Source organism: Pogoniulus pusillus, chromosome 21 (genome assembly GCF_015220805.1).
Source record: "Pogoniulus pusillus isolate bPogPus1 chromosome 21, bPogPus1.pri, whole genome shotgun sequence".
Lineage (NCBI taxonomy): Eukaryota > Metazoa > Chordata > Aves > Piciformes > Lybiidae > Pogoniulus > Pogoniulus pusillus.
The window spans coordinates 13,405,558-13,422,415 of NC_087284.1; positions in this window are offsets into that span (position 1 = coordinate 13,405,558).

A 16,858-nucleotide genomic window follows, 5' to 3' on the forward strand; every position below is an offset into this window, starting at 1 on the left:
CCCATCACTTTATAGGGAATAAGATGTATTTCTTGGGTTAGGGAGTCCTTGTCACTCGCTTTTAGCAAGCTATCACTCTGTAAAACCACACCTTTCCTTTATTCTTTTGAAGGTGCAGCCCAGCTTTTGTATTGCTGAGCAAGAGACAAGCTAAAGATCCGTGATACTCCTCAAACCAAAGAGGCAGAGAATAACCTGTCTGCCCTGCCCGTCAGTCTCTCAATAAAATTGATCCTAAACGGGCAAGGTTGTCTGTGCTATTGCTAAGTGCGTAATAGCTGTAATACACTAACTCATTATTCTGTGAAGTGCAGTGAAATACCACAATTACAAAAGATGCTACATAAAACCAGGTTCCAATCTAGCCAAGTGGTGATCACATGGCCAGACAGGCTGCTGCAGCATGGCTGCATGATCTGCACTCCAGTGGTTTTATGGCTACGAATGTGCCTTGGACTCATTTGCACGTGCCAGAAATTACAAGTGCCCTTTCAGGTGGGGTTTTTTTGTGTCATCTCCTTTTGATTCTTCCCTTTGTCCTGGTATTTTGGGACACTGAAATTTCAGATGGTCCTTGTTCTAGTTGTTCAGTTCTATCCCTGTGGCTGCCTATCACTTCTCAATGAGAGTCAGTTATAATGCAATTTATTTTATAAAGCATGCCAGCTATTGGCCACCAGGTAACCAAAGGTGAAACGGAGCAAATGAAAAGCAGATTAGAAAGCGTGCTGAGGGCTGGGGGGAGGGAGTCTCCAGTGTGAGGAAAAGTGAACAGAGACAGTTTGGAGAAGCAAAAACTGAAAAATAAGGCATGCACATGTAGCTCAAAGGAGTTCATTACAGCTAATTTAGGAAGATAACAAAGGAGTGATGTCAACACGATCCAAATGAGGAAGGCATACAATGGGAAGACCAGAGAGAGCAAGAACAAATGAGAGTCATAAAATGGACAAACGTCTTCAAGCCTTTGGAGAGTATGTTTTAGTGCCTCTTCCCCTCCTCCTTTCCTGTTCTTCAGGAAATGTCCTACTAACAGGAGGAGCAAAAAGGGTTGGCAAGTTTAATAATGCCCTCAAGGTGATGAAATGCTGGTGCTTGATGGAACAAAAACTTGGCCATCCAGTTCTCCAGCTTTGTTTAACTGTGAGCCAGTCTTTTTAGTGTAATATCAAATCTGGTGACCCACACAGGGTGTTCATTGTGCATGAGATAAGATATTATAAATTCACCATTAGGAATGTAATTACAGTGAGTGCTCAGAAGAAAGAAAAAAAGGAAGGAAGGGTCCCTTCCCCATCCCCCACCTCTTTCTTTTCCCCGAAGGACTTTAATTGATAGAAAAGTAAATATTGCAGCTGGGCTTCTGCAGTTTACTTTGTGGAGTCTGGCTAAGATGGCAATCATTAAGACATGCATGTTTGTAGCTCTAGTCAAGAGACTGGGCAGCTTTCAGCAACAGTGAGCTCTGGAATGATGGCACCGGGGCACAGCACTGACAATTGCACACAGAGATGAAACCTGTTAAAACCCTGCATAGCTCTAAAAACTGAGCTTTTTTTTCTACTTATGTCATCATGTCTGATGCTAACTTCATGTGGTTATGGTCCTCCTCTGCAACAAAGTTGTCTGCCTTGGCACACATAACCTCAAATATGTGTCCAAGTTTAACACATGAGAAACAGAGGCACAAAGACTTCTAAACATGTTCAGACATGCCATAGTGGATTGTGGTGTTTATCATCTCCTGACCTTCCTGAACAGGGACTGGACAGAACATGTAAGTTTCTCTGGTGCTTGTACTCCCTTACCATGAAAATTGGAGCAGAGGAAGAGAGAGAAAGGGCTTGAACTGTGTAGTGCTGGAAGGTGCATCTGGGCGTAGCTGACATACAAGACGTTTGTCTTTGTAGATCAAAGAAGTGTAGAGCCTTGCACTAATACCCTGCGATTTTGTATTGATGGGGCTATTGTTTTGAAGACAAAAATAAGCTATAATGAATGAGCAAAGTTAGTGATAACCTCCAATTAAATCTTAATTCAGTAAAAGCAATATAACTTATGCCAAGGATGGAGTTTTTACTGTCTAGAGCAGTGAGAAAGTGTTGATTTAAGGTGGGCTGGAGTCCTTCTGTGCATGTTCAGAGAGCCAAGAATCCAGCTGGTAGGAGATTCCTTGTGTTGATGAACCTGTGAGTACCTCGTGGATGTTGCCCACACCCTGTGTGAGAGCTCTTAAGAGCGGGTGAATGTTGGGAGAGATTGTGGATTACTTTGTTAAGCAAGCGTGGCTTGTAAGTAATGTGGAGCTGACCCTTTGTGACACTTGCTTGACCCAGAAACAAAGCAGCAGGCAGGAGAGCCCTGCAGTAAATGAACACTGTTTTGATATTTTCTAATAATAAAACCTATGAAGTTAACCTTTGCAAAGCATAGTTAAACTTAATTTATTTTTCAAATGTGCAATGTTTTCAGTGTGTTTGTTTGTACTGTAACCTAATTTTCCACTTCCTTTCCCTTGTCATACATTTTTTAGGCCAGGAATGCCATAATGAATAGAGAGAAGAATGTCAGTTTAGACTGGAAAAAGCCTCTGTGAAAAAGCCTAGTAGAATTAAATAGACAATGATTGGGCATTTGAAAGGCTGTGTCTCTTCTGATTTAAAGCCAGAGGATTGCTAGTGAAGGATCATTCCATGTGGCCTACTGCACTCTGTGGTTGAGTGTAGATTGAATAATACCACAATTAAAAAAAAAGTAAATGTAGATGTGGAGATATTCAGGAACCATCTGGATGTGTTCCAGTGTGATCTGGTACAGGTGATTCTGCTGTGGCAGGGCTGTTGGACAGATGACCTTTCAAGGTCCCTTCCAGCCCTTGATATTCTGTGACTGTGTTGTTTGTCAAGGGACCTCTTTCTTTCTTGTGGGTTGAACCCAGGCACTGGATCTGAATGTATATAGAGTATTGGGTCCTTCACTAGCTACATATGGGTAGGTGTACACTGGAGATGAGTTGGGGTCAGTACACTGTGATACACTAATTTGCCAATAATCATTGTAAGTAATAGCTTTTCTGATTCACGAGTTCCATAAATTGATTAGTCCCTCTGTTAATGAAGAGCTCTAATGTACTACATATGTAATAGATCATTCCTTTACTTTATGACTGTATCCAGCCCAGAGAACTTGAGCACACTGATCTGCGCTGGTAGAGATCACTTCTGTTTTCCAGCATGTTACTGCACGAATGAGAGCATTTAGCACTGCACACATCTACTGTGCACATTCTGTACAAAATCTTCCGATATATTATGGTGCAAAGTCAGCTTGGTCCCTACCAGATCGTCTTTACCAAAGCCAGAATATGAGCCAGCAGCATGTTCAAGTTGCTGAGAGGGCCAATGGCATCCTGACTTGTATCAGGAATAGGAGTAGGGAAGTGGTTGTACTTCTGTACTCAGCACTGGTGGGGCCACACCTAGCGTAATGTGTTCAGTTTTGGACCCCTCTCTACAGGGATATTGAAGTGCTGGAGGATGTCCAGAGAAGTGCAACCAAACTGGTGAAGGGCCCTGAACGCAAGTCTTGTGAGGAATGGCTGAGGGAACTGTTTAGTCTTTAGAAGAGGGCACATCCTCTACAATTACGTCACAGGGGATTGGAGTGAGGTGGGGTTCAGTCTCTTCTCACATGCAACAAGTGACAGGACAAGAGGAAACAGCCTCAGGCTGTGCCAGGGGAGGTTCATGTTGGGTACTCTGAAAAATTTCTTCACAGGAAGGGTTATCAAGCATTGAACACTCATGAAGTGGTGGAGTCATCATCCCTGGAGATATTTGAAAAGATGTGGCACTTAGGGACATGATTAGTGGTAGCAGCTTAGCAGTAGTGGTGGGATTGGAAGCTCACGGCAAGCAGTTGAATGTGATGATTTCAGAGGTCTCTTCCAACCTCAAGAATTCTGTGGTTCTGTGAAGGACAAAGGTGACTCTGTACTCAGCTATGGAGACCTGTGCTAGACATTGTCTTGCTTGCCAAGCAGCAATTTCTGCTTTGAAGAATGACCAATAACATCTTAAATCACTTCTCTACTCTTAAAAACTCTCTTTTCCAGTGAAGAAGTAGTGTCCCGTGAACTAGCCATGTATGGAGCTGGACTTAAGAACAAGATGGGTTGCTCATTCAAGTGGGTGAAATGAGGACTGTTGCTGTTGGGACCAGGGGAGGAGAGGGCTGAAGCTGTCCAGGCTGTTATACAATGGAGCAACCACCTTTTTCTCTAACACATGTGAACTGCTTCAGTGTGTTAAATTGAAGTATGTTCCAGGATGCCTGAACAGTGGCAGCACTCTTTTGAAAACACTTTTGTCTCCAGTGAGAACAGGGTTACTTTTCCTTTTCAAATGGACTTTGCTTCAGTTATCCATGCCTTTGACCCTTTGAGATGTCATTGCCATAATACACTCTACATGGGGCTATACGTCGAGCCCACTCAGAAACTGAAGCTAATGCAGAATGCAGTGACCCGCTTATTAAGTAGCGTTTCACGCTGGGAACACATCACACTAATGTGCTGGGATCTGCACAGGCTGCCAATACGTTTTTGGAGGTTGGTGTTAACCTATAAAGCTATAAATGGTCTGGTACCTAGCCACTTGGGTCAGGAGGGAAGGCACGGTGCCTTTATTAATTATACAAGTCTCCAGCTGAGAATGAATCTGCTTAGGCTTCTGGAAATGGTTCACACTGGGCATGTTGAGAGGCTTAATGCAGGCATTAACATACCCTTACATTGCATCATTTAATTTGCATAGCAGCTCCTAAGTTAGCAGCTATACCTTCCCTTGCACCTACATTTGACGTTGCTGTTGCCACCTCTAAGGCTCTTTGTAGACTTGGCTATGTGTGCTCTGGGTTTGGGACTGAAGGGCAATTTTACCTATCTGCCAGGGCAGGAGAAAGCCCCTCTGAAGGCCTGGCAGAAAGCTTGTAAACTGAGACATATCAGTGTTTGCAGAACTAGCAAGGAGGAAAATAGATCATGTTTAGTCAGAGCTACTTTCTGAATGTGTCTGAGTCTGGGGAAAGAGCTGCAAATTTGGGGTTGGATATAGATATTGATGAAAATGGTTTATGGCTTACAAAACACTCCTCCTTTTCAGAGCAGAGCAAGTAACCTCCAACATTCAGCCACTATGTCTGCAGGCAGATCTGCAGCTACTTCCTGCGTTTGTCCGTGCCATATCTCATTGGTAATTACAGTAATATTTATGTCTCTGCATTTTTATATGTCCTTTGTCAAGCTGATTAGAGGAGGCACAAAGCTGCCCTCTCATAATAAAAGACTGAAAAAAATAAAAAGAGGCCTTATTAGGAAGCTTGCTGACATCAACTAAATTGAGTTTCACCTTGTATCAAAATGTTAATAAATAAGCAGTGATTGCTCAGTACATTGCTGCAGCATACTCGGTCCGTTCACCCAGCTTTCTCCACGCTTGGTACAGTGCAGATACTGAGTGGGTCTAGGAGAAGGGATATTTCATGTTCAAGCCTTCTTGTTTTTCCCCAAGCAGACCTTAAAAAACATGTATAATTTTTTTCAGGTATCCAATCATTGTCACCATACCTTTTGAGTCCAATGTTGTGCATACCGGAGCCTTAAATCTAACCTTTTCTTCTGCAGTACTTGCAAATATAAGGTGCAATTTACATTTGTTTTTCTTGAAAATTAAGACCAGCATAAAACACAGGCAGCTTTCCTTTCAGGTGCCATTGATTTTATATAAAGTCAGACTAGAAAAAGCCACAGGAGGAGAAAGAGTAGCAGAGGATGTTTTGGAGATGTAAAAGGCATCTTTACAGTCAACAGACCAAGAGGCTCTCGTTCCAGCCTGCATCTCACTCAAATATTTCTAACGGTTTACACTCTTTTAACTTCTGGTTTCTCTCTTGCAATTCTGTATTTGGGTAGATAATTTTAAAGGCCTGCCACTGCCAATTGCTTCAATGACCGGGCCAGGTTTGTGCTCCTGATCTAAGTCTGTTTTAGCAACGAGCTTGGGGTTTTATGGGGAGCTGTAATTTGGGTGGCTTTTGTAGATACCAGTAACAGCCAAGTGGTGATCAAAGCAGGGCTGTGGGTGCTGGAGACCAACAGAAACAGGCAAGGGTTGGCCACAGTGTCCCAGGCAACTGCCAGCTGCTGCTGCTGGCTGCCCACACACTGGTGACAAGTACTGCATGGTGATCAGTGGTTCCTATAGAATCATAGAGTTGTTGCAATTGAAAGGACCTTTCAGATTATCAAGTCTAACACCTAATCCAGCACTGCCAGGTCGCCACTAAACCACGTCCCTCAACACCACATCTGCAAGTCTTTTAACTATTTCCAGGGGTGGTGACTTCAGCACTTCCCTGGGCAGCCTCTCCCAGTGCTTCACAACCCTTTTGGGGAAGAAATTCTTCCTAATAATCAATCTAAACCTCCCCTGGTGCATCTTGAGGCCAGTTCTTTTTATCCTATGGCTTCTTACTCAGGAGAAGAGACTGACTGCTACCTCCCTACGACCTCCTTTCAGGTGGCTCACAACCAGCGCTCACCAGGAGCTGCCTACCTGGCAGTGTTACTGTACAGAGCTGCACCCTCGGTGTGTGCCTCTGGATGGGATTTTTTCTCTTGATTGGTTTTATTCCTCTTCCTCCAATTTTGAGGTGATTACTAACAGCACCTGAGCAGCATTTTCAAAACAGGAGAGGAGCTGATGTGGCCATCCTCTCTGTCTTCGTGGCACCGATCTTGGACCCCCAGCAGGGACCCACTACATCGTGTCATAGAACAAATGTGACAAAAAAGTGCTGCTGGGCTGGAGGTGCTGCTGAGGCTTGACAGCCCTGGGGAAATGGCAGTGCTCCATTGCCATCTCTGGCTTCCTGCCTTGTATGGGTCAGATAATCCCAGTTGTCCAAATATTCTGAGCTTGTCTAATCAGTCCTTTCTCTTCCCTCTTTCTCAGCATTTTTCATCTCTGCCTCTTTACTGCAGTGCTGGGATGCATTCCCTGTAGAAGAGTGCAAAACCCAGCGGTGACTTTAGGGGATTTTTGGCTGTAAACTCGAGGTCTGAACAGATTTGCGCCTTCAAGCACTTGTGCCAAGAATTGGGTTGCTTTGATCAATTAAGTTCCCTGGCAATGAAAGAGTAATAATAAAGGTCGGGGCTGGGGGGGGGGGAGGGCATTTTCTGAAGCTCTGTCTGCAGAGGAGTGTATCTTCCCACTGCCCCTGAATAGCAGCAGCAGGCCCTCCTCTACCTCTTTTATGGATTTAATTCTCTTTGGGAAGCTAATCTCACCCCTGCTGCCCTGGCACAAAACCCAAAATGGCAATCTTGTGAAGCACAGAGAAGCAATTGGGGGAAACCTAGCTTTTTATGATAATACCCAGGAAAACTGACTTGCACCACTGCTCTTAAGAATGCAAACATGCTCCCACACAAACGTGGCATAAACAGCAGGGCTTGTACCTTTCAGCAAAACAGGAATGGAGGGACTCTCCATGGGAACTGTTTGCTTGCCAGCAAGCACAGCTTTGATTATACCCGTGTACATTTGAGGTGTAGAGATGATTTTGAGGAATGGAAAGGGAAGCATAAGCAGTGGATTTATGAAAACTATGAGGGATGACCCTTGCCTCTGGCCCAGTGCCTTGGTGGTTGTTTGTGACATGGGGGGTGTGTGTGTAACACTGTCAGCTTGCCTGGGTGAGAACCATGAGCCTGGCAACTTTCATTCTGAGCAGGCTTTGCTATCAGGTTTGCCCATTTTCATCCTGTGTCCCACAATGGCTTAGGTTGGAAGAGACCTCGGAGATCACCCACTCCAACTGTCCCTGCCACAGGCAGGGATGCCTCCCAACTAAACATGGCCGCTCAAGGTATCATCCAGCCTGGCCCTGAACGCCTCCAGAGAGGGGCCATTCACAGCTCCTCTGAGCAACATATTCCAGAATCTTACCACCCTCATACTGAAGAACCCCTTGCCAACATCCAGTCTAAGTTTATTCTCCTTGGCTCCAAACTATTTCCTCCTGTCCTATTTCTAGACAGCCTTATGAAAAGTCCTTTCCTGTAGGTACTAGAAGGCAGCTCTGAGGTCCCTCATGGAGTCATCTCTACTCTAGGCCTATACATGCAAGAAATATGAAGGTGAATCCACTCCCAGATGAAATGACAGTGTTTGTGTTTTTCCCCTAGCCTAGCAGTGTCATGGCTGCATGGTGAGCAAAGGACATCTCAGGATGTGGAAAGCCAGGGGGTGTCTTGTGTGGTGCAGAGGCCTTGATCTGATGGTAGGCTTCCCTTAGGTGGGGACTGTCCCCTCCTGGCCCCATCGCCATGCAGCTCTCTTGCTACATCCTTTGGGAGGCTGTGTTGGCCAAGACACTTTTCCTCTTCTTGTAGGAACAGTTTTCTGTGCTCTGGACTCCTTGACATGCTGCAGCAGGGTTGCATGAATCCTGGTGCTGAAGAGCTGTAGTGAGAACATAATGAGTGAGGGAGAGCAGAGCACTTAGGACAGGGAAGAGGGTTGTGGGACTACTTGTACTTTGGCAGCTCCACTCAAGATGGACACACAGATTGTGATGATGTGTTTCAGCAATGCAACCTTTCTCTGAAGGCCCCAAAGCTGAGGGGTGCACTGGGTGGAGAGGGTGGTGAGCAGGAGGCAGAGCAGGACAGCCCCAGCTGTGAGTTGACCTCTGAGGTGGAGTGGCTGAGGCGGCTACTGAGCCAAAGCTCATCTCCTTTCCCCATTCTCCAGCATGGAATGGTTTCTTCACTAGAGGTAGCTGGATGTCAGTTTTGTGCACTGGCTGCTGGAGTCACTTCAATTTAGCTTAGTCTGTTAAATCACCTGTCTCAAAGCTGTTCACCTGGAGATCAAATTTGGAAAGGCAACAGCTGGAGGAAAATTGGAGCAGACAAATGTGTGTAGAATGTTTCTCTCCAACTGCTTTCATCACAGGCAATTCTTGACTAAATGATGAGGCTTAGGGCTATAAGCATCTTATTTGTTTCAACTAGAGTAAACTGAAACCAAGGTCAAGCCATAGTTAGAGTCCTTTTCCCTTCTAATCTTCTATATTTCACTATGGTTATTTTAAGTAATGGTCTGCCACTTGCTATTTCAAGCCTCCAGAGGTATGTCTGCTCTACCATCCTGTTTGCCAGCTAAAATGTTTCTACCCTGCTAGTGGATGCGATTACATAATTTTAAATTACACTAAGGCCTGCAATGATTGAACTTTTTCCCCCTCCTAGTACAAATGAATGCGTGTAAACTGTTTAACTTCCCCTCCTGCCTGCAAACTCCAGTAAAGGGAAATTAAATTTTCATGATGGATGTAGTGGGGGAGGAGGGGAAGGGAATAAAAAGAAAGCATCTGAGCCTGAGGACAGCAGCAGAAGTAGTGTGCTAAGTTGCTGGGTAACAGCGTGATGTTTTTTCACCTGTTTCTTTAATTACTAGAAGTTACTGAGCTTCATCAGCTGCCTCCACAGCCCCAGGAGGAGAGGAAATGCTGATGGGTTCCCAGCCATGCAGCTTTTCACATTCGTGCCAAGACTGTGCATAGAGTTGGGTTCCTCCCAGGACCGTTCCACAAATGCGTAGGTCATCTGAGATCCAAACTTACTTTGAAGATCAGAAGTAACCTGTGTGGTCTCTTTTAATCTACAAAACCCTTTCTCTGAACCGTGGCTTTAAGAGCAGAATGTACTGAATTCAAAGCAGTGTCTTGGTTTCCTGACATCTAGTAAATAGGTTTATTGAGTACTGCATTATATAGGGATTAATTTACTTCAGCCTCCTCTCCACTCCTGGGAATCCTGCATTTTGTCTCCCCTACTGTTGGTTAGCCTGGCAAGGTTACTTCCTTAAAAAACTTTTAAAGATAAAGCTAATTTGCCAGGAGACTCCCTCGTATCTGCCCACACAAAGGGAATTGTGTTTTCTCTACAGCTTCTTTGGGACATCTGAACCCAGGGTGTGGAGGTGTGTCTGAGCCTCCAGAGACAAATATAAGTGAAAGGGTTCAAGTTTCTCATTCCTGCTTTAGTCCCACTTCAGTGTTATCACACAGGATGTGTAATGATGGCCCTCAAAGGCCTCTTTGAATTCACACTAGCAATCTTGATGTAGTACCAATGCAGGCTTCAGCCAGTATTTGGTTTCATGCTTCCTTCACTGCATACATCTGCTTCTTATGGAAAGCCAGCTGGAGTGTCTCCCTCTCTTGCTTTCCTCTTTAATAAACTCTAGCTTGGGACCACTGATCCTTCAACAGCCTCTTTCCTTTTTGATGTGCCCTCAGTTTTCTCTTATTTACAGCAACTGCTATGCTTAGGATTTTCTTATTCGTTCTTTCCCTCCTCTCAATTTCTCAGGACAAGCTGAAAATGAGATTTAATGGGCCTCCCACTGTTGTTGCTCTTTTGAGATTACTGGGATCAGATGTTCTTCTCTTGAGAACTAGATCAAAGAAAATGAGAGAGGGTAAAGACCAGGATGCTCAGGAAGGCAACAGAGAGTAGGAGTAAAGCAAGAGAAGAGTTGTTTTTAGTGTGTAGTGGGGCATTTTTGGCTTTGCTCGTTACCTTGCCAGGTTTTTACAGAATCATCACTGCCATTATGGTGTGAAAAGCTTAATAATTCTGTTTCAAAACCATCCAGTGCCACCTGAATGTTTGGATTTGTTATCAGAACTGTCTTGCACTACAAGCTGTAAACAATCCTGTAGTTTTAATGTGGGATTATTTGGCTGACCTATCCATCCCTGTGTTCCCAGAAATCCTCTCCATATTAATTGCATTTCATTGCTGGGAACACCTGTTATCAAGGACACAGCTGAGCAGGCTCTTAATACTTCCAAATCTCTAATAATACTCCTCTCTTATTTGTCTTTGTAAAAAAAAACAAACAAAAGGAGAGCAACTGCTTGGACTTTCTCCTTAGGAGCAGACTGAAGCTGCAATTTCACCTTCTCTCTCCAGAGTGAGATACCTTTGCAGCAGAGGAGTTAATTTTTGAAGGCTGTCACTGCACTCTTCCTTTCCTCCTCTTCTGCTCTGATGGAGAAGGGTCACCCAGGGGACTAGGATGCCACTCGGGATTCAGAAGCCTCGTTTAAATCCCCTGTGACACCACAGCTTCCATGTGACCGTTTTCAAGCTGTGTCCTTGCACCTGTGCCAGTGCAGGTCCCCAGGAGAGACAGGGAAGTGCTCAACTACTGCTGTGACAAGCTGGTTCATGCAGTTCCATGTGTCCCAAATGCCAGTCCTGTCAGGAACTGGCAGTAACAGGGTGCAAGGAAGGGAGAGGAGGAAGTCCATTCTGGCCAGTAGATGAGACAGTGTTTGGGTGACCAGCTGCAGGGGAAATGCAGGAGCGGGCTCAAGGAGACGGAGAAAACATCTTTGCAGCTCAGACTCTTAACACAGGAGGGTTGTGGTTTTGTTGGTAAAAATAAGTTCTGTGTAGTTAGAAGCCTAAAGCTAACAAATACAGAACAGTGAGGACTTGTCGGTGGGTCGGTTGGGTGTTATTTTTTTTGTTGGTTTGTTTTTGTTATTTTTAAGTGCTACATTTAATCCCCTTATAAATGTGAGAGAAATCCCACAACGTGAAGTGTCTGAAGGAGATAAGCCCTTCATGCTCGTCAGTTCTACAGTGTTTATTCCTTTTCCTCTCTATTTTCTTATCACTATCAGAGAGAGATGGAAAGCTTTTGTCAAAGTTCTCCTTTTAAGGAAGAGATGTTATTTGAATGTAACAAAGTCTGAGCATGTGGTGTGACCCAGGCAACCGGCAGCATCTCTAATTTCTGAATTTTCTAGCTCTTGTGAGTGGTGTCAGGATCTTAACATGATTCTTAGCCTGCTCTGAGAGCAGGATGGCTTCTATGGAAACCCACTAGACAAGTGATTCAAACCCCATCTTTTCAGAGAATTGCTTCGTCGTGTATGAGATTTCTTTTCTAAAGCTAACTACATGGGAGTTCTTGGCGATGATGTTCTCTACATCTGAAGGTCTAACTAGCATGAAATAGAGCTGCTGCTCTCATTTATATACATTACACTATCTGATTCCTCACTTGTGGTTTGGTAAAAGCATGAATTTTCAAGTTACCCTCATGGGACTTCTTTGGTTTTTTTCACTTTACCTTTCATTTTCTCCCCCGCTATGTCAGAATACAGGATGACTGTTAAATGGCTTTAGGAGTTTTGCTGGGAGAAGCAAGAGAACATGCAGCATCATAATTTTTATTGCTATCACAGTTTCTTATTCTCTTTTCAAGAGAGCACAACAATAGCAATGCTTTCTGGGGAGGATCATAACACACACAGAGGTTAGCTGGGAGAATTAGATAGAGATGTTTTTCTTGGTGTAATGTTTGTCAAGCAAATCATAGAGTACTTCTTGGAAATACCTTTGCACACAGTTATCAAGAGCTGTGTGATCCCTATATTACTGTAAGACTGCCATCTCAGGGCAAAACCCCATGATAAACGTCTGCATTAGAGCATCTCAGCTGCAGGGAAGATGCAAGACTGTGGTGGGAGAGGAGATTGTGCTGACCAGGCAATGGGGTCACATGAGTACCAGCTGTGTTTACTTCAGTGTTTTTTTTGCATGGAGGAGACCTCTTTGTCAGTCAGCTTGGACCAAGCCCAGCAACTTCATCCCCCTCCCCACTGGCCCCAGCTGGGTGAACAGAGATGGTAAGGTTGATCACAGCTACTGAGGTTCCTTTTGCTGTACCTGGCCCCAAGGGTAAGGACACAGTCAAATTTCTACAGGCACCAGATGGCAAGGGAGATGAGAAAGTGACCTGGTGAAGTGCAAATAAGGAAAGGATGGAGGGAAGGATATTGCCCTGGGCACAGAGGCTGGCAAATGTGCCCAAGGTTGTGTAGTCATTAAGGGCAAGGATGGGTACAGAAAGCAACATCCTGCTGCTATGCCTGTTTCATCAGCATCCACTGGGCCTATAATTGCCAGTGTCAGTTGTACAGGTGGAACCAAATAGCTTCTCACAGAGTACAACTCACCTTACTGGTGTTCCCTGTGGCCAGACCAAACACCTTTTGGCCCTGTACCTGGCCACAGCCACCCTGGCCTCTTCCCAGCCCCTCACCTATGAACAAGAACATTACCTGAGACACAACCTCACTTGGAGAACAGAGTGGGAAGGGTTTCAGTGGGTATTGCCACCACCCATTTTACATTGGTCTGTTCAGGTTTGGGTTTCAGTTAAAAACAACCATCTGATTTTTTTTCTATGAAAGTACATATGCCTTTCCTCCCTCCCCCTTCTAATTTTTAAGTGCCTAGCCATATAATCAGCTATCTGTTTTTATTCTGTGATATTTTTAAATCAGAGATGGTTTCTGGGGGAGGTAAGGAACCAAAAATATTTATAGGTTAAAATCCAACTTGGTAGACTAATTTAATTTAATTAGCTCTAATGTGGGAGTTCAACCCTTGTCATCAAGATAGAAATAATTTTACTACTTTGAATTCTTTTGGGGTTTATTTATCTTCCCTAAGTATTTTCCAGTTTTCTACCTTCTTTCTTTCTGTAGTAAATGTACTAAGTATGCCTTTCTTACGCTGAGATTTCATTCCTTAGGTGCCAAATAACCCTCCCCCACCTTCTTTTTCTAGTTGGGATTTATAATAATACAGCCCAGGAAAAAAAGAAGGGTGCTGCCTGTGCTGTGAACAGTGTCCCTTCATTATGAAACAGCCCTTGCAAACTTTTGGAGAACGGACCTACTGTGATAATAAATCTTCTCCCTTGACATGCAGTACTGAATGTGGCTCTGACCACATAAACTGCTCTCCCCATGGTTCTGGGGCTGTTCACAATGCCAACCATTTATAAGCCAGTTGGCTTTACATTAATTAATTCCCAAGTCATTCACAAATAGCAACAATCACCTCAAAGTGCAGGCCTAGGAAAGGGCTGGCGTTTTTGAAAGGGAGATCTGTGTATGAAAATGTACCATGCTCACAATAGAGAACAAACCCAGCCCTTGAAACAACAATGGCTTTCTGCTTTTGGGCTCAGGGTCACAGCTTCTTTTGGTTCAGCCCGTGGTGGTTTATTTATGATGGGTGCTAATTTCTGGTGTTTGCCTTCTTTTGTGGAAAGCATTGGCTGGGCATCCTGCCCTAAGTGCAAGGTAGGGCTCTCTGCACTGTTGCCTGCTGGAGAAAGTGGAATTGCTTTGGAAAGAAGCTTCAGGGTCACAGAAAGACCAGGGAAGGATTGAGATTTGTGACATCCTCTCACAGATTGCTAGCTACTTCTCACCTGGATTTCAGTGCCTGCCTGGGCGAGCTGCCTTGTAGCCTGCCTGTACAGTTTCAACATAGCTGGTAGAGTTTCTTGGCTTAGGCACTACTAGGAGCAATTTTAAGAAGCTGTGTGGGAAGGGTCTCGCTCTCCTTCCCCATTACAGCTTTTAAGCATCCACATTTTAAGCTTCCACAGCATCCTCCTGGGGAAACTGACTGCTCATGGCTTTGCTGCGTGGACACTTCACTGTGTAAAAGACTGGCTAGATGGCCAAGCCCAGAGAGTTGTGGTGAATGTTGTGAAATCCACTTGGCAGACAGTCACAAGTGCTGTTCACCAGTATTTGGACCAGTTGTCTTTAATATCAAATCATAGAATCACTTTGGTTGGAAATTGCCTTTAAGATGCATCGAGTCCAACCATTATCTAACTACCAAGTCTGGTGCTGAACCACGTCCCTCGGCACCACATCTCTGCACCTTTTAAACACCTGCAGGGGTGGGGATTCAACCACCTCCCTGGGCAGCCTGTTTCAGTGTTTGATAATCCTTTGAGTAAAGAATTTTCTTCTAATATCCAACCTAAATCCTCCTTGGTGCAACTTGAGGCTGTTTCCCCTTGTCTTAGCATTTGTTACTAGGGAGAAGGAACCAAACCCTCACCTCACTACTAGCTCCTTTCAAGTAGTTGCAGACAGTGAGTAGGTCTCCCCTCAGCCTCATTTTCTCCAGGCTAAATAATCCCAATTCCCCCAGCTGCTGCTTACAAGACCTGCTCTCCAGACCTTTCACATCATCTTTGTTGCTCTTCTCTGGACCTGCTCCAGAACCTCAATGTACTTGATGTTGTGAGGGCCCCAAAACTGAACCTAGTACTCAAGGTATTTAAAAGATGTATAGATGTGGTGCTGATGTGCATGGTTTAGCACTGGGCCTGGTAGTTATATAGCAGTTAGACTTGATCATCTTAGAGGTCTTTTCCAACTGAAACAGTTCTGTAATTCTAAGAATTTTTTTTGGAGGACTGATTGAATTGCATACTTTCTTTCCCACTGTGTGCAGTTTCCTATGACTGCTTTCAGCTATGCCATCTGCTATCTCCTTCCCCCAGTGCTGGTCCATACAGCTTGCCCTCATCTTGACTTCAACTCCTCCTCCCCTTTCCCTGATGGGGGTTCCCTGCCTGTGCCTGGAGGTTGTTCCCCTTGGATTTGCTTCCTGGGGGTCGCCCTCTGGCCAGGTGAGTTTCCTGTTGACACTCAGCCTGTTTCACCTCTATGGCCTTATCTTGTCCCTTCTAGAGCCCTTGCTTTTTTCCATGGTGGGTGTTTTGCCTTGCATAATCTGTAAATGTGTAAGGATGACAGATTTTTTCCAGTGGAAACCAATCTAGAGATTGAAATCCTGATGTGTTGGAGATGAGAGGCTTTTTCTCCCACCTCTCCCTGCCAGTCCCTGCTGAAAATGCAGACTGAGCTCAGCTGCCAGTGTGACTTTAACCTGGCTGCCTTGTGGAGGTGCATTAGGCCATTGGCTTTATGGACACAATTACAAATGAGCTTCACAGGATGGTGGCTCATGGGACTGTCAGTCCTCTTTCACTAAGCAGCTATTCAGTAGTTTTTCTTCATCATTTCCTAATGGGGGGGAGGGAGGAGATGATCCTTTAATTCCATCATCCTGTTCAGATATTGCAAACAAGACAGAATTATTAATTTCTTCAGAGAGTTTTTGCTGTCATTCAGCATGATGGTATCCTGAATGTTCTAAAAATATGAATGGTTTTATTTTTGTATCAGAACCATAAGATGGAAGAGGATCAATTTCACAATGTAGCTGCCTACATAGTTGGTAGTTATGAAGCAGCTAAGTTATGGAGCAGTGGCAAAAAGGGCAGGGTCAAGGTCAGAACAAAGGCAAGGTTTAGACACCTAATTTCCCCCTTCACCCCTTTCCAGCTATGCTCTGTTTAACTTCTGTGTCTGCATTTTATACAGCTCACTGGATTCCACTTAGGTTACCGTTGCTCAGCAAATGCTTCTGCCAAGTTCAGAGAAAGTGCTCTGATTGTGGCATTGTTGATGGACGAAAAGCTGCTTGATCTGGGAGACTTGCCTAGTCCTGCAGCAGGCAGATGTAGCTCCCCAGGTCAGTGTTTGTCTGCTCTCCTTTCTGCTACTGCAGTCTCAGGAGACTTGCAACAGGCAAGACAGGAGCAATACAAGGAACAGTTGCCTTTGTTGCCCTGTCTTGGTCCGTGCTCAGCACCTCCGTAGCTGGCTGAGGCAGCAATCCTGTGGAGAGAGTGTGGTAGGTAGTCATGGAGGTACCTCTTGCTCTGCCTACTGAAGTCCAGAGACCAAACAATTTTTTCTGATATTTTTCCAGGCTTCTTTAGATTGGTGATCTGTGAGATCTTCATGTAAACACTTTGTTTACCTGCTCCTTTTCCCCATCTGGTTTCTCATCCCAGCCTTCTGACCAGCCAACAATCCC